A 22,905-nucleotide genomic window follows, 5' to 3' on the forward strand; every position below is an offset into this window, starting at 1 on the left:
AATATGTGGTTCACAGAAGGCCAGATATAGCACATGCAGTAGGTATAGTTGCAAGATTTTGTGCAGATCCCAAAGAAACTCATTTGACAGCAATCAAGAGAATTTTCAGATACCTGAGAGGCACTGAAGATTATGGCTTAGTGTATCAAAAGAGAAATTTTTTTGACTTAAAAGTCTATACTGATCCTGATTGGGTAGGAAACATTGATGACAGAAAAAGCACAAGCGGTGGAGCTTTCTTTTTGGGAGATAGACTAGTAAGTTGGCTTAGCAAGAAACAAGGATGCATTTCACAGTCAACAGTTGAAGCTGAATATGTCGCGGCAGCATTGAATTGTACCAATATAGCATGGATCAAACAACTATTGGAAGGTATGAATGAGAAAGTTACCGAGCTAGTAACTATATTCTGTGATAATACTAGTGTCATTAACATTTCAAAGAATCTGGTAATGCACTCTAAGACAAAGCATATCTCTATAAAGTATCATTATCTCAGAGAAGAAGTTCAAGAGAAGAAATTTGTGCTGGAATATATCAGTTCAAAGGAACAAATAGAAAATATTTTCACAAAGCCATTGCCAAGGGACACTTTTGAGTATCTCGTAAGTTAGGTAGGGGTTCTACCCCTATCTAGTACTCACTGACAGAGTTCGGTGAAAGCATAAATTCTATGAATCTAAAGGATAACTATTTATGAGTTGATGCTGCTTTACACACTTTAGGAGGTTGCCTAAAGTTGTACAAGAAAAAGTGATTGAAGACAAAGATGCTCTGATCGTGAATGAGACTGCAAGGAAATTACTTCACAAAGGAAGAAATCATGAATTAGTTTTTCTTTTTTGACATTGTTGTCAAAGGGGGAGAATACTAATTTGTAAGGAACTAATAGAAGAAGTTGGGAGAAGACTAATGACTGGGGGAGAATTCCAGAAAATTTTAGAGAAGTTTAAACAACAATCCGAATCCGAATCAATTGAAATAAATCATGTTGGTATTACCATTAAAGTTGTTTTTTCCATCAATGCCAAAGGGGGAGATTGTTAGCATCTTAGTAAGTTTGTTGGTATGAGGATATTGAGAAGATTGTTGGAGATTGTTGATATAATTAAGAAAGGATGATTACTATCTTCATAATATTATTTTGTCATTAATGTCAAGTAATTGATTTTCTAATTCAGTATGATGTTGCCATATCTTAATGAGTATGTTTTGATAAGTATAAAGATGTCGGTAAGAGACACAGAATGAATGTGAAAATAAAAGGGGAATAATAAGTTATTCAATGGGCAACTATTACCGAGTTAGACAATGATGAGATTATGTTTTTTTTATTGGTTTGATATCCTATAGATGAGTATTCAAAGACTGAACAAGAAGGAGAAAAGATTTCAAGCTATAGAATTAGTTAAGGCTTGATACTATTCTATGTTACTGAGCAACATGTTAGTCGGTAAACCCTAAGGTTATCACTATCAGTGAAAGAAGGCAGAATATCTACCAAGTGAAGTTCAGTATTTACCGAGTAACAACTGAGTAATAACAAAATGCATTGGATGGATAAATACATTATTAAATGTAGAATACCAATGAGCTAGAGTTGATTAGGTGATTGGTATGTCATGCAAGAAGTTTGTTGAGGATCTACGACATCAAAAATACAAGAGATAGATCTACAACGTAGATTGAACGGTCATAACCTAGCATAAGTTCCAAGGCGAGGTAAAATGTTTTCATATCGAAGGATACAATGAACCTAGTCACGTTTGAAGATTTGATGGCTAAGATTGATCATGGGAAATGTGATCAAGGAGATTAAGCGGTTAGGTATTGTTCATAAATAAGAAACTGTTGATGAACAATGCATGTGGGCAAAATAGAAGAATAGTGACACTACAGTAGTTATCACCGAGCATAGAAGATTGAAGAATAGATTGAGAAGCCCAGCAAGAAGCAAGATAAGTCTTATGACAAGATTGTTTTGATCACATAGAATCTGCTTTAGCATTTCAGATGTGAAGTTGCAGATATATTTTATTATTGTTCTTTATTTTGTAAGTGATAGGAAATCTCTTAACCGAGTGGACTTAACAATCTTATTTGTAAACCCTCTAGCAAGGTAACATACTAAATGAGTGTTTGAAATCCTTTGACAAGGTCACTTCTAACAAAGTGCAAGATTCTAACAAGTATGAGGGAAATCCCTTAACTGGGTCACATCTAGCAATGTGTTTTTGTAATTTGTAACTGGATTGGCTTTTAACCGAGCATACTCTAGAAGGGTATATTTCTTAGTGGGTCCGAAATCCCACAGTGGTTTTTCCCTATTTGGTTTCCACGTTAAATCTGGTGTTAAATGTGTTATGATGTTTTAAGTGAATCTGTTTATGAGTATTGAATGATTTACAGTTATATTTGCATATCAGTAAAGGCTACTGAGGTTGAATCTGGTGAATATATTGTATTGTGAGTTTTTATGATTAACCCCCCCCCCTCTCATCTTAACTAACATGAAGAACAACATAAGTGAAAAATTTGTTCTTGGAAAATGATAGTAAGAAGAAAGTGTTAAGAGATCAGTGGTTGAACATAATGAACATGCCAATTCATTGTGGCATTGACAAGTCATAAGGTTTTCTAGCTTATATATATATATGTTTTATTTGAATAGTTGTCATGAAAGAAGATAGCTTAAGAAGGCAAAAACATGGACACAAATGGAGAATATATAATAATGACACTTCATAGTATCAATGTTCATCAGTAGTTCTAAGGTGTGTCAGGAAGGTAAATAACAACTTGAAGAAGCTACGGACTATGAGCATGAAAGGTCGACTTGGGACGTTGATTTGGTCTAATGTGAAGATGAAAGGGGACAAAAATTAACCTATAGTGAGAGGGAAATCAAATTTTGGTATATAACTGTATACACCTAAAAATGATCTGAATATAGTTAATTAAATACACAATTATTTGATTAATCCTCCTTCTCAATTAATTGAATTCACAAGGAATTTGATTAATTTCTCTATTCATCTACTAGTAGATAAATCTACATGATGTATTTACATAGTTCATTTCATATCCCCCTTTTATTAATTAATTCTAAATTAATTAATTTCCCCCCATATAAATCAATTCTTCTAATCCCTAATTAAAATTAACAAACTCAAGTTTGTTGAGATTAATTATCATTTTCCAAATTATTTGAATTTCTAAATTCAAATGAGCACCTGCCTCCTAAATTCTAACCACCTAACCTAACCATCCCCCTAACCTAACCCATTCCACCTAACCCTAGGTTTAACTAACCCTATCCTATCTTGCACATTCTAACCTCCTTATCCTAACCTCCTATGGTGTGGATATTATCCCCTTGAGACACATGGAACTTTTACCACATGTCTCCTCCCTTGGACACTTGCCCTCTCATGAGAAAGGCTCCTTGACACTTGTCACCACAAAGATGACAGGTGTCCCTTCCTCCAACCTCTTGTCCAACTTCCTCAATCTTGGCCCTTGATATCTTCAGATCAGATCTGGACCGTCGATTCCTTCCTATTGGTATTATGGATGTGTTGCATTATTTTTGTCATTGATATCAACACTTATCCTTCTGGAGATCTACATTGTTGATTTGGCACTATGGTTATATTGGTTTACTATTGAACCGACACATTGTGTTTACCAACAAGGTCAATGACTTATGCACAGTCACCAATATATGCTCACAGATAGGTTATATGGTTCATCGACATAAATGATGACTTGTTGTCATCTATAGATCACTTGATTATGTCAAAGACATGGTTTAGATACTTGGTTTTGGTGTTTTGGTTATTGGTCTAATCGGGTTGACATATTTGCTATTACTGACAGATTGGTCTAGGTTATGGACTGGTATGCGTTATCTATTCCAGACCAACACGACACGTTATTGAGATGTTTTATTGATTGGATATTGTTGTAAATGTATTGAGTCGACATGATGCATCGCATCAAGACTTATTTGTAATTGATTTAATTGTAATATTCTTAGTGAGCCAACCTACACATTTGGTCTTAGGTTTTGTATATATGTAAGATCTCATTTGTGAGATGGCAAATATGATATGGTTATGGTATGGTATTGTAACATGGTATGTGCGAATACTAAAGATCATATGATCAGACCATAGAGAAGGTTCAAGGAAGGTTTGAAGGTGTTTATCAGAGCTTAACTAGTATGGAATCCAACATTGGAGATGTTATTTTGAGCCGTACATTATTCTACTATTTAACCATCCAACTATAGTCATTGGGACTCCCATTTGAGTAGTGTGCTCTAGGCGGTTGGCCTTTCTGCATGTGCAGGCCCCATTTGTATACACATACTATCTACATAAGTATCATCTGATTGTGGGTAAGTTTTCCCACCGTGGTTTTTCCCCTTATAAGGTTTCCACATCAAAATATTTGTGTTATGTGTTGTGGATGTTGTTTCTCTTTCTGTTTCATGCATTAAGTTTCACTGGAATTGATATTAACTACTAATCTATTAACCGACATTAAGTTTGGTTTACTGGTATTGAGTATCAAGTTTGATTAAGTTATAATTGGGTTGAAATTCATTGACAACTGACTCACCCCCCCTCTCAGTTGTCCTTCTGATTCCTAACAATTGGTATCAGAGCTAAGTCCTATTTTTGCAGAAGCCTAACAGCTTGAGGAGATCCTATGGCAGCAAACATTTTCAAGAAGGACAGTCCTAAACTTGATGGAACTAACTATGGTATATGGAAGATCAGAATGGAGACACATCTGAATTACATTGGAAGAGACATATGGGAAGCTAAAAAGAATGGCTATGTTGGTCCTACTACGAATCAACCTAATCCACCAACATTGGGTAAAGATCAAGAAAATGATTGCAAAGCAAGAGAAGCACTTCTGAGCGCATTATTAGATCAGCAAATCATGGGATTATCAGACCAATCTACTGCTAAAGCTATTTGAGATAAATTGGAGACATTGAATGAAGGAGATACCACTATCAAAATTGCTAAACTGGAATGTTACTAAGTTAGGTATGAAATTTTGAAAATGGAAGAAGATGAAAGAATTTTTTCTTTTATGGAAAGAGTTAATGAAATTGTTTTAGGAATACAATTTTGTGGACAATCCTTAAGTGAAGATGAAATTGTTTCTAAAATTTTAAGAGCTTTGCCACCGGCATACAAAATGAAAGTAAATGCTTTCAATGAGTTGAGAACAATGCCTAATACATCAGTATCTAGAGATACCTTGGTTGGAAAACTATCAGCATTTGAGCTTGAGGAATTTGGTCACTTGAGGAATTTGGTCCTATTGCTACAATTAAGATAGATTTAGCCTTCAGAGCATCATCATCTCGAACATCATCATCATCATTTGACAAATCTGATTGGAAAGCATTGTATGCAAAAGAACTTGAAGATATCAGGACAGAAAATGAAGAACTTGAAGCACTATTTGCAAGGAAAATGCCTAAAGGTCGAGTTGGAAGTAAGTATGAATGTAAAGCACCATTTAAATGTTTTAATTGCAATAAAGTTGGTCATATAGCATCTAGATGTCCTGGTAGACATGCAAGATTGAGAGAGGAAGCTAAAAGAACATATAAGCCTAACCCTGAATATCAGAGATACAAATTTAAGAAGAACAAAGATAAATCATGTTACTATGATGATGAAGGAGTTATAGATGATTCTGATGAAGAATCGACAAACAATGGATGGGCATTTTTTGCAATAAAAGAAGATCAATTGGCACCAACTGTTCCACCGGTAGAGTAGGCCTTGACAGCTAAAATTGAGGAAAAATATGAATGGATCATTGATAGTGGATGTTCACATCATATAATTGGTGATAAAAATAAATTCTTATCTTTTCAGGAATATAATGGAGGTCTAGTAAGATTTGGCGATGATAAAGCTTGTTTAATCAAAGGAAAAGACACTATATCTTTGGATGGTAAGCACAATACTGACAATGTTTATTATGTTGAAGGTTTGAAGCATAATCTTTTGAGTGTTGGTCAATTAGTTGAAAAGGGATTTCAGTTACAGTTCAAAAATGGAAAATGCAAAATCATGAATAGAACTAGATTGGAGATTGCAACCGGTAATCCGACTAAAGGTAATATCTTTCATTTGAACAACATTGATAAGACATGCTTGATTACACATATTGATGAAAGTTGGTTATGGCATAAGAGACTTTGTCATGTAAATTTTGATTGCATTGTAAAGATCCAACTAAAGGTAATATCTTTCATTTGAACAACATTGATAAAACATGCTTGATTACACATATTGATGAAAGTTGGTTATGGCATAAGAGACTTTGTCATGTAAATTTTGATTGCATTGTAAAGATCAATTCAACTAAGGCAGTAAGGGATTTACCTAAGATTGTGAAACCTCATAATCCGGTATGTAAGGAATGTCAAATGGGAAAGCAAGTTAGAACAACCTTTAAGATTATTTCTGAGAAATCCAATAATGTTCTTGATTTAATTCATACTGACTTGTGTGGTCAGGCCAGAACAAGAAGTCTACAGGGAGATAGATATTTTATGCTAATTATTGATGATTATTTTAGAATGTGTTGGGTTACTTTTCTCAAGGAGAAATCAGAAGCTTTTGGAAAATTCAAGTTATGCAAGGCAATGGTAGAGAATGAAACCGGTAAGAAAATCAAATGTTTGAGAATTTACATCTAAGGAATTTAATACATTCTATGAAGTGAATGGAATCAAAAGACAATTATCAGCACCCTAGACACCTCAGCAAAATGGAATTGTGGAAAGGAAGAATAGAACTATTCTAGAAGCAGCTAGAAGCATGATATTGGAAACAAATCTACCTCATGTGTACTGGAGAGAAGCAGTGAATACAACGGTTTACACTTTCAACAAAGTTCACATCAAAGGTGAAACCGGTAAGACCCCTCATGAAATATGGTTTGGTAATACTCCTACTCTTAAATACTTTAGAATATTTGGAAGCAAATGCTATATTAGGAGAAATGAGTATGTTGGTAAATTTGATCCTAGAAGTGATGAAGGAATATTTCTTGGTTATTCATCTAAGAGAACACTTTAGAGGAAATTCAAGGTTTGTAGATTCTGAACCGACAGTTGAGATGATCATAAATGAACCAATACAAAGTGCACCGATATAGAATGTGGATCTAGTCACACTGGCATCATTAGAGAATTCCATAGTGATTGAAGAACAACATGTGAATAAACCCAAGTATGTAAGACTGAATCACTCAAAAAATCAGATAATTGGGAATAAGTATCAAGGTGTTATGACAAGAGGAAGACTGGCAAATGAAGAGGTATGCTTAATTTCTCAAATTGAACTCACATCTCTTATTCAAGCATGTCAAGATGAACATTGGATAAAAGCAATGGAAGACGAATTAGAACAAATTGAAAAGAACAATACATGGACAACAGTTCCCCGGCCTAAAGACAAAAATGTAATTGGAACTAAATGGGTATTCAGAAATAAACTTAATGAAGATGGTGAGGTAATAAAAAACAAAGCAAGATTAGTTTGTAAAGGTTACTCACAGAAGGAGGGACTTGATTATAATGAAACCTTTGCACCAGTAGCTAGAATTGAGACAATTAGATTATTTCTTGCATTTGCAACTCACAAGAACTATAAGGTATATCAGATGGATGTAAAATGTGCATTTCTGAATGGTGATCTTGAAGAGGAAGTTTACATTGAACAACCTAATAGATTTTCATTGACAAATGTTAAAGATATGGTTTGCAGATTAAGGAAATCTTTGTATGGATTGAAGAAAGATCCTAGAGCTTGGTATGCTAGATTGGACAAATATCTTTTGAAGCTTGGTTACACTAAAGGTAATGCTGACAAGAACTTATATTTCAAACTGACTAATGATTACATCTTGGTTATTGAATTTTTTTGTTGATGATATCATTTTTGGGGGAGAAGATGGATTGTGTAAGGACTTTGCTAACAAAATGCAGGAAGAATTTGAAATGTCTATGATTGGGGAGATAGAATTCTTTTTAGGATTGCAGATTTCATAAACCAATAGAGGTATATTCATATGTCAAGCAAAATACTTAAAGGAACTACTGAAGAAATTTGATATGGAAAACTCTAAACTGGTAAGTACTCTTATGACTGCAACTGATAAATTGATATTGAAGGATGATTCAGCTCTTGTTAATCCAACAAGATACAAATCTATGATTGGAGGTTTATTGTATTTGACACAAATAATACTTGATATAATGAATGCAGTATCTATTGTTTCAATATTTCAAAGTAATCCTAAAGAAAATCATGAATTAGCAGTAAAAAGGATTTCCCGGTATCTACAATGCACAACAAATCTTGGTTTATGGTACCCTAAAGATGAAAATTTTGATTTTTGTGCATACACTGATGCAAATTAGGCAGGAGATGTAGATGACAGAAAGAGTACCACTGGTGGATCATTCTTTCTTGGTAGCAGATTGATTTCATGGATAAACAAGAAGCAGAGTTGTACATCATTATCAACAATAGAATTAGAATATGTTGCAACAACAACTAAATGTGCTTAGGTATTATGGATTAAGCAAATGTTGAAGGACATAAAGGTAAAATGCAAAGAACCTATAATCATTTATTGTGATAATTCAACAACAATTGATATATCAAAGAATCTAGTATTTCACTCTAAGACTAAGCATGTTTCTATCAAATATAATTTTCTGAAGAGAATGTTGAAGCAAAAGAAGTAAGATTGGTTTATGTTAATACTAAAGAGCAGATTGTAGATATCTTTACAAAGTCTTTGCCTAAGGAAACATTTGAATATCTCAGAGAGCAGCTTGGGGTAATACCCTCATTGATAGAGACTTAGATGATTGGAGATTGGCATCAAACCGACAGAAACTAACAAAGAAATCTTTTTTCGGCTTTGATGGAGGAGAGCTACTTCTCAGGGGGAGTAGTTGGTTGTATCTTCTGGTATTTCTTCTTAACTGCTTTGGCATTTGATGTTAAAGGGGGAGAGATATCTATGGAAAAAAATTCTTTGGAGAGATATTATTCATTGGGGGAGAGATATACACCCTTTGTATTTTGATTTTGACTTCTGGTATTGATCTATTTTGGAGATTGTTGGTTTTTGGTTTTTTGGCATTCTATTTTGGCACTTAGATGTTTTTCCATCTAGTGTTGCCATCAATGCCAAAGGGGGAGATTGTTGGTATTATGGATGTGTTGCATTAGTTTTGTCATTGATGTCAACACTTACCCTTCTGGAGATCTACATTGTTGATTTGGCACTATAAGTATGGTTATATAGGTTTACCATTGAACTGACACATTGTGTTCACCGGCAAGGTCAATGACTTATGCACAGTCACCGTTATATTCTCACTGATAGGTTATATGGTTCACCGGCATAGATGATGATTTGTTATCATCTATAGATCACTTGACTATGTCAAAGACATGGTTTGGATACTTGGTTTTGGTGTTTTGGTTATTGGTCTAATCGGGTTGACATATTTGTTGTTACCGACATATTGGTCTAGGTTATGGACAGGTATGCATTATCTATTCCAGATCAGCATGACACGTTATGGAGATGTTTTATTGATTGGATATTGTTGTAAATGTATTGAGCCGACATGATGCATCACATCAAGACTTATTTGTAACTGATTTAATTGTAATATTCTTAGTGAGCCGACCTACACATTTGGTCTTAGGTTTTGTATATATGTAAGATCTTATTTGTGAGATGATAGATATGATATGGTTATGGTATGGTATTGTAACATGGTATGTGTGAATATTGAAGATCATATGAGGAGACCATAGATAAGGTTCAAGGAAGGTTTGAAGGTGTTTATCAGCGCTTAACCGATACTGAGTCCAACATTGGAGATGCTATTTTGAGCACTACATTATTCTAGGATTTAACCATCCTACTGTAGTCATTGCAACTCCCATTTGAGTAGTGTTCTCTAGGCGGTTGGCCTTTTTGCATGTGCAAACCCCATTTTTATACACATACTATCTACAGTAGTATCATCTAATTGTGGGTAAGGTTTCCCACTGTGGTTTTTCCCCTTACAGGATTTCCATGTCAAAATATTTGTGTTGTGTTGTGGATGTTGTTTTTCTTTTTGTTTCATGCATTAAGTTTTACCGGTATTGATATTAACTGCTAATCTGTTAACCGACATTAAGTTTGGTTTATCGGTATTGAGTATCAAGTTTTATTAAGTTATAATTGGGTTGAAATTCATTGACAACTGATTCACCCCCCCCCCCGCCTCTTAGTTGTCCTTTTGGTTCCTAAAACTACCACCTCAACTTTGGCCTTGGAATTCTTATAAATATCCCCCATTTTGGAGCAATAAGGATCCCTTGCATTCATATTTTTAGCATCATTACTATAGGAATTTTCATTTCAATCATCTAGTAATTAGCATTTTGGATTAATCATAGCATTGCATTTTATATCATTTTTATAATCAATCATGATCAAGTAGCTGCTTAGCTCTTGAGTTGCAACTTTGGAGGTCATTGCTCCATTGAGAGCCAATCAATTCAACACCTTCAAGGTCCTCAAGAATAGAGGAAAATGGGACATTTCAAGGAAGGCTTATGGTTTGCATTTTTAAGCTAGTTTTCAATTAAGCTTTTCATTTATGTTTTATTGTCTTATTATATGTGTATGCCTTTCTTATATACTACATTTTTAGCATCACGATAACAATCATTGTATTAAAAGTAAGAAGTAGCATTATGACAATGTCAAATTCATATCAATACCAAAGATAGTCAAGAAGTTATGACTATCATAGGGTGAGAGCCATGTGAACTAATCTATGACAACTATGTCAAGAATCTAAGTAGCCATTTTAACCTGATGAAGTAAAATATAGCATTTTGCAAACTTAAGCATTAATTGAGTAATGATCTAGTGACAAAAAATAGAAATAGTGGATGGCTTTCATAGCACAAAGAGCCTAAAGGGACAAATGGATGGGGATTGTTGATTGATCTCATGCATGAGAAACTAGAAGAATCCTACATTTGAAGATAGTCTTCAAGAATTTGTTTAAAAGAAATGTGTGAGAAGAATGGAAGAAAATATGGATATATAAGCATTATGATGCTTCTTTAAGAGTCATATAAGTTGTGTTGTATGCAAGAAAGGATTTAGTTAAATGATATTCCATAGTAACAATCATTAAAGAGACCTAAATCAAAGACAAAGACGTGTGACACATGTTAAAACATATTCTAGGAAGTCTTCTACTCACTTCAAACCTTCTTTGCACATGACATTTAAACATGCAACTAAAGGTGATGGGCATGACATCCAAGATTACTGCAATGACACACAATTTTGTTGTAATATTTTTTTAATAAAGTAATTATAAATTCAATTATAGTTTTAACTTTAACCTTAACCATAACCATAATCTTGACCTTAACACTAACCCTAACCCTAATTAGTCGATAACCCTAAACCTAACAAAGAAGACATATTAATGATCAAAGATCAAATCTATTCATTGTAATCTATTTCAAAAATTAATTGTTTCCTTATTTTGTTAAAAAGCTACACCGTACAATGAAAGATCGTAGGGAATTTATGAAGAGGATCTCAACTATTGTTTTATGTTTACTATGTCATATTATAAATTATTATTACTCTTTCTTTGATTTGTACCTTCCAATATATTAATTAACCTATATCTTATTATTGATATAACCATTACACCTCCTTTTAATGCAAATACTAATATATTAATATTTTTAAACATACATTTCAAAAATATCTCTATCAACATTTACTTCATAAATTCCTCTAAATCTAAATTTGTTCGTTCCTAAAGATACCAAACTATTCTAAACGAACAATTAAATATTAATCAATATTTTATACTTAAAAAGTATACGGTTCACAAGTTATATTGATTATTTCATCACATAAAATATAATTTGATTCTTGATTAAATTAATCTTTACTAAAGTAATCTGCAAGAAGGGACTTTCACCTAAAAGTCCAACATGAAATTGAAAGTCGACAAAATTAAATAAACGATGAAAGAATAAAAGATTTTGTTCGATATTTGACCAACCATCATCGAAGCCACCTTCTCTATATTTCTTATAATATATCCAAATCAGGTTTTTTGGGAGGCGTGTGGGATCTTTATAGTACATCATATGATGTGACTGTGACACCCTCCAGAATGGGACAAAAATATTATCCCGTGTGGATCCCAAGTCCAACAAACCGACAGATTGAAAATATATTTAAAACGATAGATTGCAAATTAGTTTATTTGTGGAACGGCAAACAAGACGGATGCAGCTAAACTCGCTCATGGCATGTAAATGGCATCCGAAATTCCTGGAGCTAATTTTGCTGATCACGATCAATGATGTGTAATTTTCGTAAATTCAATAACATGAAGGTTTTTGTATTGTGTCGTTTTGGAGTCAGTTTAGCTGCAGTCAAGACATGGTGAAACTCTATATACAAATATATGAATATTTCTATAAATAGAATCAACATGTCATAGTTTAGTAGGGATACACACTAGATTTTTGGAATCTTTATGCTTTATTTGCTATCCAAAGATCTCATAGACTTTTGGATCGTATGCTTTACTTTAGTGGCTACCCATAGATCACATAGACTATTATGCTTTATTTGCTATCCATAGATCTCATAGACTATAGTTATAAGAGAGAAAAGTGTGTTTTTTTTACTTTTATAAAATTTTGACTAATAATTTATTGTAATTTTTTTGTAAGCAAATTTTTGGAATTGATTGTGTGAGAGTTTTTTGATCAATCAATTCCAAAAGTTTGCTCACAAAGAAATTCTATGGATTGTGGAAATGTCATTTATCTTCTTTCTTATTAGTACTTGTCTTCTTTCTTAGTAGTACTTGTCGTTAGACTACTACTATTGCAATCGGTTGCACCCAATTTTGGTTAACCAATTATTATTCAATGGCATTTCCACCAATCAAAACTATGAATTTTTTCTTTTGATATTTTTTTTCAATTTTTAAAAAGTTAAGATGCATGATTTATAGAAATTTATTTTCTTCAATTTAACTGGCTAAACATTTTACATCTTATTACTAGATTTCACGGATCCACTATCTAAATGATTTTTTTTGGCAAAATTTTAGATACATTAACATAATCTTTAGTATGTTTTTTGCAATTTTTTTGCACGTAAATTCTAGAGATAGGTAAACAATAATCTTATATTGTTTTAATTTCTTTCCTTTCATTGCAAAGACTAAACTTCAAAAGTGAGACTATGTATGAAATTTTAACCAATAACGATTTATAAATTATTATTATTATAATATATAAAATACTTTTTAAATATATAAATTTAATTAATAATAATTATTAAATTTAATTTCAAAAATATTATAATAATGAGAATTAATATTACAAACATATATTTAAGGGGATGAGAAAATTCAAACAAAAAATAAATAGCCAAAAATGTCTCACATAATGGTTAGAACATATATATATATTTGTAACAATGTTATCTAACTATTTTTTTAATATCAATTTAGAAATCTTCTTTCAATTGTAAAAAAATTATTTTTATTTTGCATAAACTTTAAAAGTATTTAATATTATCATAATTTAACATATTATATAAAAACATATTATACATTTGCAAAAATAGTAATTACAAACATGCTAATACATTTTAAGTAATAAAGATTTGTACAGATCACTTAATTTATTTTATACCACCATTAAACTTAAATTAAAATTAATTACAAATTATCTAGAAATATTTATAATAATTACAATTATAGATTACGTTGTAATTACATTTATTATTAATAAATATAATTAGGATTAAGGTTAGATTTTTAGATTAAGGACTAAGGATGGAGTTGAGGAAAAAATAGGATTAGGATTGTATTTAAAGTTATGATTAGGTTAATTATTAGGGCTACAATGCAAATCAATGTTAATGTTAGAATTAGGGTTATGGTTAAACTAAAATTTGAACTAGGCTAGACATAAAACTAAAATTAATGTTAGGGTTAAACTTAGATCAACAGTTAAGGGTTGTTAAATTTAGAATTAAATTTATAGAGATGAGTGTATTATATAATTAGATGATATTAGAGTTTGAACATCTTAATTATTATTTTTAAAATTAGAATAATTATGTAATAACTATAAATGTTTAAACAATCAAACAACTTTAACTTTGAATATCAATTTGTTCATTACATACTACAATTGTGGGCACTCTACTACATATTTGAAATACATGTGCCTTGAAACAATACATGCCCGTGGTTTCTTCCCCCTCCCTTAGAAGGCTCCACGATGCTCCCAAAAGTTTCTTTGGAGAAAGGGTCAGTGATTATTTCATCAACTGCACTTGGAGGGCTTTGGAGGACTATTGCATTGATCGTCCCTTCCTCCTCCCTACTACTAGAGAGCTCCAGAAGCTTTTGGCTAGCACCTTTCTCCCCATTTTTCCTAGGGAAGATAGATTCATTTGGAAGTGGGACCCTTCTGGGGACTTCTCTATCAGAACTGCCTACAACAATTTGCTAAGAGAACCTGATTATACCTCTATCTGGAAAGAGGTCTGGAATCCCCAACTCATCCCCAAGGTCAATTTCTTTTGGTGGACTACTCTCCTCAACAAAATTTTGACCCAAGACAATTTGGTCAAGGTCTATGAGCTAACTTATGCTTGGCTAGCCAAGTAGATAATTGACCTTGCATTTGATTACTATTTATTGTCAAAGTATCTATATAAGGATTTGACATTTCTAATGGAATTTTAAAAATTTATTTTTTATTACCTGCTCATTACTTTTTACTAACGATTATTCATTCGCCAGCAACCTCTCGTACTTTCTTCAAATGTTTCAAAGGGTATGATATCTCTGAAATGGGTTCAAATGTTTTGGGAGTTATCTCTAAAGTCGATTCAAATCAAGATTCATAAGATTGATGAAAAAACTTCTCCTCCTTATTTTGAATAAGAATACTGGATCCAAAATGAAACCTATGTTTTCTAGTGAAATACCTCTTTCCTTGTTGAAACTCATTTCTATCTTCAGATATTTCTTGAGCTATTTTTTCACGAAGTTTTATTATAGCATCTATAATAGCTTCTGGTTTAGGAGGGCAACCTGGCAAATAGATATCCATAGGAATTAACTTATCTACTCCACGAACGGTACTATAAGAATCTGTACTAAGCATTCCTCTTGTAATGGTACAGGCTCCCATAGCAATTAAATATTTTGGTTCAGGCATTTGTTCATATAATCACACTAAAGAAGGAGCCATTTTCATGGTCATGGTTCCAACTGTTATAAGTAAGTCGGCTTGCCTAGGACTACATCTTGGCACCAAACCGTAATGATCAAAGTCGAATCGCGAACCTATTAATGAAGCAAATTCGATAAAACAACAACTAGTAACATAAAGGAGTGGCCATAGACTACTTCTTTATGATCGTTATCCATTTACTTCGAATTTCATAAATTAATATTTCTTTATCTAAACAAAAGAGCATCAACAACCTCTAGTCATGTTCTAGCTCTTTTGAGAGCCACATTAGCCTTGATTCCTTGTCTCTTGCCTTTAGCTCGCACATGATCAGCTATAGCTAGTCTAAAACTTTCCTGAGCCTCTTGAAGATCAATATCAATACCTCTTTCTACATTATTTACCAATAGTGTGATTTCATTATTGTCTATCGTGGCAAAACCACCCATCAAAGCCATAGTGGACCACTAAGCATTGTATTTTCTATATCTATATGATTAAGTCCTTAGGTTTTAAAAAAGAGTAAAAAAAAAGAAGGTGTTTTAAATCGATGCTATTTGAATTGAACCTGATCCAAAAAGGTGAAGACATTTCCAATTTATATGTTAACACACACTACAGTAAGGGAAAACTTATGAAATGAATTCAATACAATATTAAACCTTAGACATATAATATACTTACAAATTAGTTTGTTTTATCCCGCTCTAGTCCCCTTACAAAACGTTCATTATTGGGTTAGCCATAAACTTTACATGTTTTTAGCAATTGATATGGCATCATCATAAAATAATACAAATCTTAGATAAGAATATACAACACACTAGAACACCCTTGTTTACGATTTTTTACTGAGATAGCATATAAGATTCCTCAAATCATGTGATATTTAACACCGGGCAAATATTTAACTCTTCCACCTCTTACTAATACGACTTATTTCAGCTTTTTAACTCCATATTGTAGGGTGGATCTCTAAAGGTATCAAAGATCTCCCTCCAAACCGTACATACGACTTTCATTGAATACGGCTTTCCACATGATTCCATCTGCATATATAAGATATTCATTCTTATGCATTCGAATTATGTTTACTCATTCTCATATTGAGTATCTATTTCCTTTCTTTCGCTATGATTAGAAATCTTGTATTTTCTATATCTATACGATTAAATCCTTAGGTTTAAAAAAAGAGTAAAAAAAAAGGTGGTGTTTTAAATCGATGCTATTTGAATTGAAAGCGGGGATTCCAATTTCCTAATGGATGCATCCTTTACAAAAATGATTTGGAAAGTCCTGCTCATCTCTTCCTCCATTGTGTCTTTGCTCGGTAGCTCTGGGGGATGGTCTACAACAAGCTCAATATATGTTGGATTATGAATGACAATTTGTTAAGTTTGTCCCAGGAGTTTCGGGGTCCCTCATCCAACCCCCTTATCCAACAACTGTGGAAGCAGATCCCCCCTCATGTGAGTTGGAGTATCTAGAAGGAAAGGAATGACATGATATTCAAGGACAAAGGGGCCTCTATGAAAACTATGTTTTCTCGATTCCTAAAGTTGATTCTTGAGAATATATTTGTTTCTAAAACCCGGCTGACCTCCAAACCCCTCTCTACTTGGGACTGGGAAATTGCTAGATGTTGGAACATCCCCCCCCTCGTTCTCTCTTGTTGACTACTCTAAGAGACTCCTAAGGCAAAGCACGGTCTAGTCCCCTTCAACTACACATTTCAAACTCAATTTTGATGGGGTTGCCAGGGAGGTCTGGCTGCTAGTGGAGGGGTTATCATAACCCATTTGGGGGCCCTTGTTGCTTCTTATGCAGGCAAATTGAATGGGCTTTCCTCTAATCAAGTTGAAGCAATGGCCTTAGCCTGGAGAATCCATCTTGCTCTCACCATGGGAATCAGGATTATGGACATTGAGGATGACTCCAACTCATCATTAATGTTGGACCATTGAGGGAACCATCAAGGACACCCTAAGGCTCATCTCCAAGCTTGATTCATTTAAAATTATGCATGTCTACAGGGAAGGCAACAAAGTGGTAGATGTCATGGCGGCCCTTGGCCTAAATCTTTCAGGTTTGAGATGTTGGAGGAGCCATAACTCCCTCTCGAACCATGTTAACTTCCTTCTTGAGGAAGAGAAATCTAAATTTCCTACCAATGATTGAGTTGTTGCCATATGTTTTACTTACTCTCCTCTCCTCCCTTGGGGTCGTCTAGAGGTGTTGGTTTCATAATTCAAATTATGAGAATATTCCTTTGATCTATGCCGATGTGGTGGTGGCTCGTTCAGCCATGTTGGTGGTGAAGGATGTGTTGCTTTGTTGGAAAATCCTTTGGACTTACCACGTTATCATGAGGTGCGATTGGATTGGTAATGTGTTAGTTTCCCCTGGTATTTGTTGGCTCTTCATGCCTCGTAACCAGGAAATCATTTCCAAAAGTGATTTCAATTTTTCCCATGCACCCAACTTCATGTCTCACTTAATGACGTCGGGATCGCACACTTCCCATTGTCTTTTCTCGGCTTGCTTCTCGAAGGGTCTCTGCAATTTTCTTTGGGAAATTTTTTTCATGTTTAAAGAATTTTTGTTGGCAGAGGATATGGGGGGTGAAAGAGTTAAATACGAACTGGACAATACAGATGATTTCAAGAATGACCCCCTAGTTTGGAATTTATGCATTGAAGGAGGGGTTTCCAATTTTTTGGAATGTCTATAGGGCCATGATGAGCAACTCTCGACTACTTTTGCCTCCTCCTGGTCTGGGAGGCGTATTTCGGTGGGCGACATTTTTTTTTATGTCTGTGAGGAAAAAATTGCCCAGGCCATGAAGCTGGCCCTTGATGGATGACACTGGAAGTGCACCAACCATGTTGCCAATAACGAAGGTCTGAAATGATTCTTCTGCAACCGTGAGGAACCTATCAAACTCTAGGGTGGGTTTTCTCGAGAAGAGCTTAAACACCTATGGAATATGATCTACCTTATGATCATGAAGTACTTCACTTTTGAGGGCAGGCACAAGGTGTTTTACTACCATCATTTGCCCCTTCTGAATCTTTTTCGCAATAATGAATTGCTTTGTCTACCCTTTTATTTACTGCATTCCATTGAAAGCTCTGTTAAAGACACCATGGACCCCAAGCATGGGGATAAGCCACCCTACCTCCTTCACCAAGGCCTCATTTATAGGTTGTACAAATTTCATGAGGCCCTTTTCCCCCCCCGAAACCTCTCGCTCTCTTAGCCCCCCATGCCTACTCCTCAACAACTTGCCACCCTATCTATTGCCTTCCCGATTTTTTCCAATATCCGCATGAAGGCTTTGCTATGACCAACTTCTCCATGTCTTTGCCTACTTATGCCTTTGTTGTTTCTTTATCTGTGTTCTCTCCTAGCTTGACTCTGTCCACCTCTCGTAGCATTTTCTGCTCCCTATCCAAGGGTAAAGTCAAAACCCCTTTTAAACGCAAACGTATTGTCTTTGATGACAATTCATCCTCTGAGGATGCTGAGAATGACAACCCTTCCCTTGATTTTGAGGTTAAAAGGAGATCCTCCAGATTGGCTTCCAAAAGCTTGTGCAAAAAGAAGACCACTGTGATCAAAAATATTGACTCGGAGGAGGACCCCATTGAGGACAAGGAGGGAGAGGACCCTAAAACCACTATGGGGCCCCCCTGTGAGGATGTTGCAGAAGCAGATATGACTAGGGACCCCATTGATCTAAACACTATTGGTGTCGCTGGCATGGGCAATTTTGAGATGCAAGCCTAAGGATAGGGCCCCTATGAACATGGGCACTATGGGTGTCATGGGTGAGGAAAATTCTGATACCAAAGCCCTGGACTTTGGTGACTTGGACTCAGATTTAAAGATGGCAGAATGGTGATGAACTCTATTCCCCTAATGGGCCTGGGCAATGATATTGATTGTTCCCCTATTGAAGATGTGGCCAAGGCGATTGATAAGACTATGGATGACATGGCTAATATGAACCCCAGGATGTCCCTACTCTGGAGCAAATGGAAAAGTTACGCACGGACGTGTTGGACATCACGCAAAGGATTGAGAACCTAGGCCCTATGCTTGAATTGTAGGCTATCATGGATGATGGCAATCAGCTCAAGAACAAGATGGAGGCCTGGGATGCCCAAATTTCAGGCCTTAACAAATTTCATCTACAAATTTTACATAGCTCGGTGCTCATCCTCTCTCTACTAAGGGAACGTATTGTGGACACATAGGAGGATAAGTAGGAGGCTAATGACCTGTATAAGTTCCTATTTAATGAATGGAACAGTGTCATTGATGCCACTGGGGTGCGAAAGGCATCCCTGTACTTTGTTTTTGTGTTTTCTGCTACTATTTTTTATTTTCTAAGACTTGGTCTCTTTTTGTTGTTAGTTGTTACTGTTAATGCTATTATAGTGTTGTTTTTGCACTGAGGTCTCGTTAATAGGTTTGCTATGTAAAGGGTCAGTGCCTTGTTCTCACTACTTTTTTAATCAAAAACAATATGTTATAACTCATCTATTAATTAAACATTTTTTTACTAAAAAGATAAGTACTAGCCACTACGTGGCACTTGTTGGTCTATCTCACAAACATCACTGTAAAATTTAATTTTTTATTTTTTATATTACATATTTCATTTCATCAATCAAATCATTAAAAAAAACTCTATAATATATCGTACGATTTTTACTAATAGCAATTTTACGAACAACAATTACCCTTTCATGCTTCTCAAATACATTTAATGCAATTTAGAAAAAGTTTATAAGTTTATCGTGCAAAAAAGGTGGAGTTTTCAAAATAATTTTTCTAAGTAGAGAGTTTTCAAAATAATTTTTCTAAAGATATTGGTTCAAGTTTTGAATTGGTCACATAATATTTATCGTATTTTATTAATATTTTAATATTTCTTTGAGAAAATTTAATCAAGATTTATTAAAAATAATTTACGTTCATTATATAATATTAACTTAAGTTTTATTAATTTTTAATTGTTAATACTTTTACTCTTATTTTTAATATTTTCCAAAGACAGTTCAATTATGAATAATTTATTGTTCATATATTTAATTTTGAAACTTAAAATAAATTAAACATTATAACTATTTTTAATAATTGATTTATTAAAAGTAATTATTAATCTTAAAATTTAATTACAAATAACTATTTCTTAAATATACAATATTCAACATTAAAAACTAATAATATTTAAGCTCTTTTAATTTATTTTTAAAACATAAAAATAGAATAAGCATTATAACTACTTTTAATAATTGATTTATTAAAAGTTGTTATTAATCTTAAAATTTAAATTTAATCTATGAGTAACAACTTTTTAAATATACAATTTCCAATATTAAAAATTTATAATACTAACTTAAGCTCTATTAATTTGTTTTTAAAACTTAAAAATAAAATAAACATTATAAATACTTTTAATAATTGGTTTATTGATGGTGTCACGAAGGAGATTGGGCATGCATCCCAGGGAATTCAAGGATTTTAGACAAACTAATAGGCCAAAATACTTGACCAATCCAGGCTTCAGAGCTTGGTCAAAACCTAAGTGGGCCTGGGAGGATCAGAACAGATCGTCAGAGTTTGGGCCCGATGTGAGAAATTTGGACCAATGGAGAAGAGATTTCACTTGACCCAGAGGGGACCACCCCCCTAACCTTTGCGAACACAATACCATTACGGTTGGTGCCAAGACAAATTGGCAGAGGGTTCATTAAAAATAATGGAGACCTAAGAAAATTCCAAGATCTATGTCATCTAAGAAGTTTAAACCCAAACCTGATGACAACCACAAGTTGTCGTTCCTCCTGGACTATAAAAGCTGGAGTGATTTAGTGGCTTTTTTACCAAAGATAGGGGTTTTTCCCTGAAATGTTTTGGGGATTGGTCGGTTGTTTTCCATGTTAAGAAGTGGTGTAAGGAAATGTAGCCTTTTAGAATAGAGATTAAGACTATGCCAAATGGTTATTTTCTTGTCATAACAAAAAACAACAAAGACAAGAACTGGGTTCTACATAACGAGCCCTTTTTCTTGGGAGGCAGAGAGGTTTCAATAAGAGATTGGGAACCAAATTTTAACCCTATTAAAGATTCTGTGGATGAGATTCTGGTTTGGCTGCGTCTCTATAACCTCCGCAGGGAATACTAGAATGAGGATGTCTTTCAGATGATTGGAAACAAATTAGGTTTTTACCTCAAATCAGATGAAGCCATTTCAAAGAAAGATTTCAGCTTTTGTGTGAGGATTTGTGTTAGCTAGAAACCTAACTTCCATCTTCTGGCATGGATTGAGATACAAACACAAGGAGTTGGGTGCAATAGATTGAAGTTGAGGAGCATTTGGAGAAATGTTCTGTCTGTAACAAGGATGGTCATTTGAAGGAGGTTTGTTTGATCGGCCCTAAAGGAATGCTGATTGAGGACCCATTGGAAGCTAGAGTGGAACATTTTGCTAAGTTACAAAGGGAGGTTGGACAGTCACATTCTCAGGAGGTAGGGGTGTTGTCTTCGTTGATGCCCGATTTGGTGAATGTTGGGCCTTCCATAGAGGATTCAAAAATGGATTACAAATCTGGAGGGACTTTTTCAACATCCCATTTTGATGCTACGTAGCTTGTGGAGGAAGCGCTCAATAAGGTGGAAGCTGCTATGAATGTAATTGATGCGAGTATTGTGGGCTCCCAGATGCTTCATCCTTTAGAGGGTGAGGAGTTTCATGCTCAAGAGAAGAGTTTCAACCTAGATGTTGGTACAGAGGCGAGGTCAGGGGAAGGTGGTGATGATAGTCTTTGGGAGGATGAGGAGGAAGATTGGGGTTCTTTTGATGAAGAGGACATTTTGGAGTGTCAAACTATTTTGCAGTCTGAATTTCAAACTAACAAAGAGACTATTAGAGAAAAGAAGTCCAGAGGTCGTAAACCTAATAGAATTCGGATTGTGATGGCAGGGAACTCCATAGCTCGGTCTAAACTATCAGTAGGGAAGGGAGGCCCCCTTCCTGAAGGACAATGAAAATCCTTAGTTGGAATGTCAGGGGTTGTAATTCCCTTGACAATAGTTGTCTGATCAAGTGAGGTCTTGATCGGGTGAAGCCAGATATTGTCTGTCTGCAAGAAACTAGACTAGTAGGGAAGATGTTGCGGGTTGGCTGGGAGGCTAGAGGTTTTGGGAAGGAGTTTTTTCAAGTGCAGAGGGTTCATCTGGTGGGTTGGGGATAATTTGGAACCCTACTCTCATTAAGGTCGAAGAGATTATCAAATCACATTCATGGCAGGTGTGTAAGGTCCACTCTTTTGGTATTAATTGTGATTTCTTTCTGATCAATGTTTATGGACCTACGAGAGGCAACTTACAGTTGGAAACTTGGAAACAAATCTCACTGATTTTAAGTAATTTTCCTAGGACCTGGTTGTGCTTGGGGGGGTTTTTAATGCCATCCTTGACTCCAGAGATAAGAAAGGTGGTAAAGTTGGTA

At 34.4% G+C, this 22,905-nt stretch overlaps 1 pseudogene; it reads right to left on the bottom strand.

Annotated features, from left to right (window-relative positions):
• LOC131041952 (NAD(P)H-quinone oxidoreductase subunit K, chloroplastic-like) overlaps positions 1 to 21,644 on the bottom strand; it is a 38,480-nt pseudogene extending 16,836 nt beyond the window's left edge.
• Positions 21,645 to 22,905: the final 1,261 nt, after the last annotated feature.

This window comes from Cryptomeria japonica, chromosome 7 (assembly GCF_030272615.1).
Source record: "Cryptomeria japonica chromosome 7, Sugi_1.0, whole genome shotgun sequence".
NCBI lineage: Eukaryota > Viridiplantae > Streptophyta > Pinopsida > Cupressales > Cupressaceae > Cryptomeria > Cryptomeria japonica.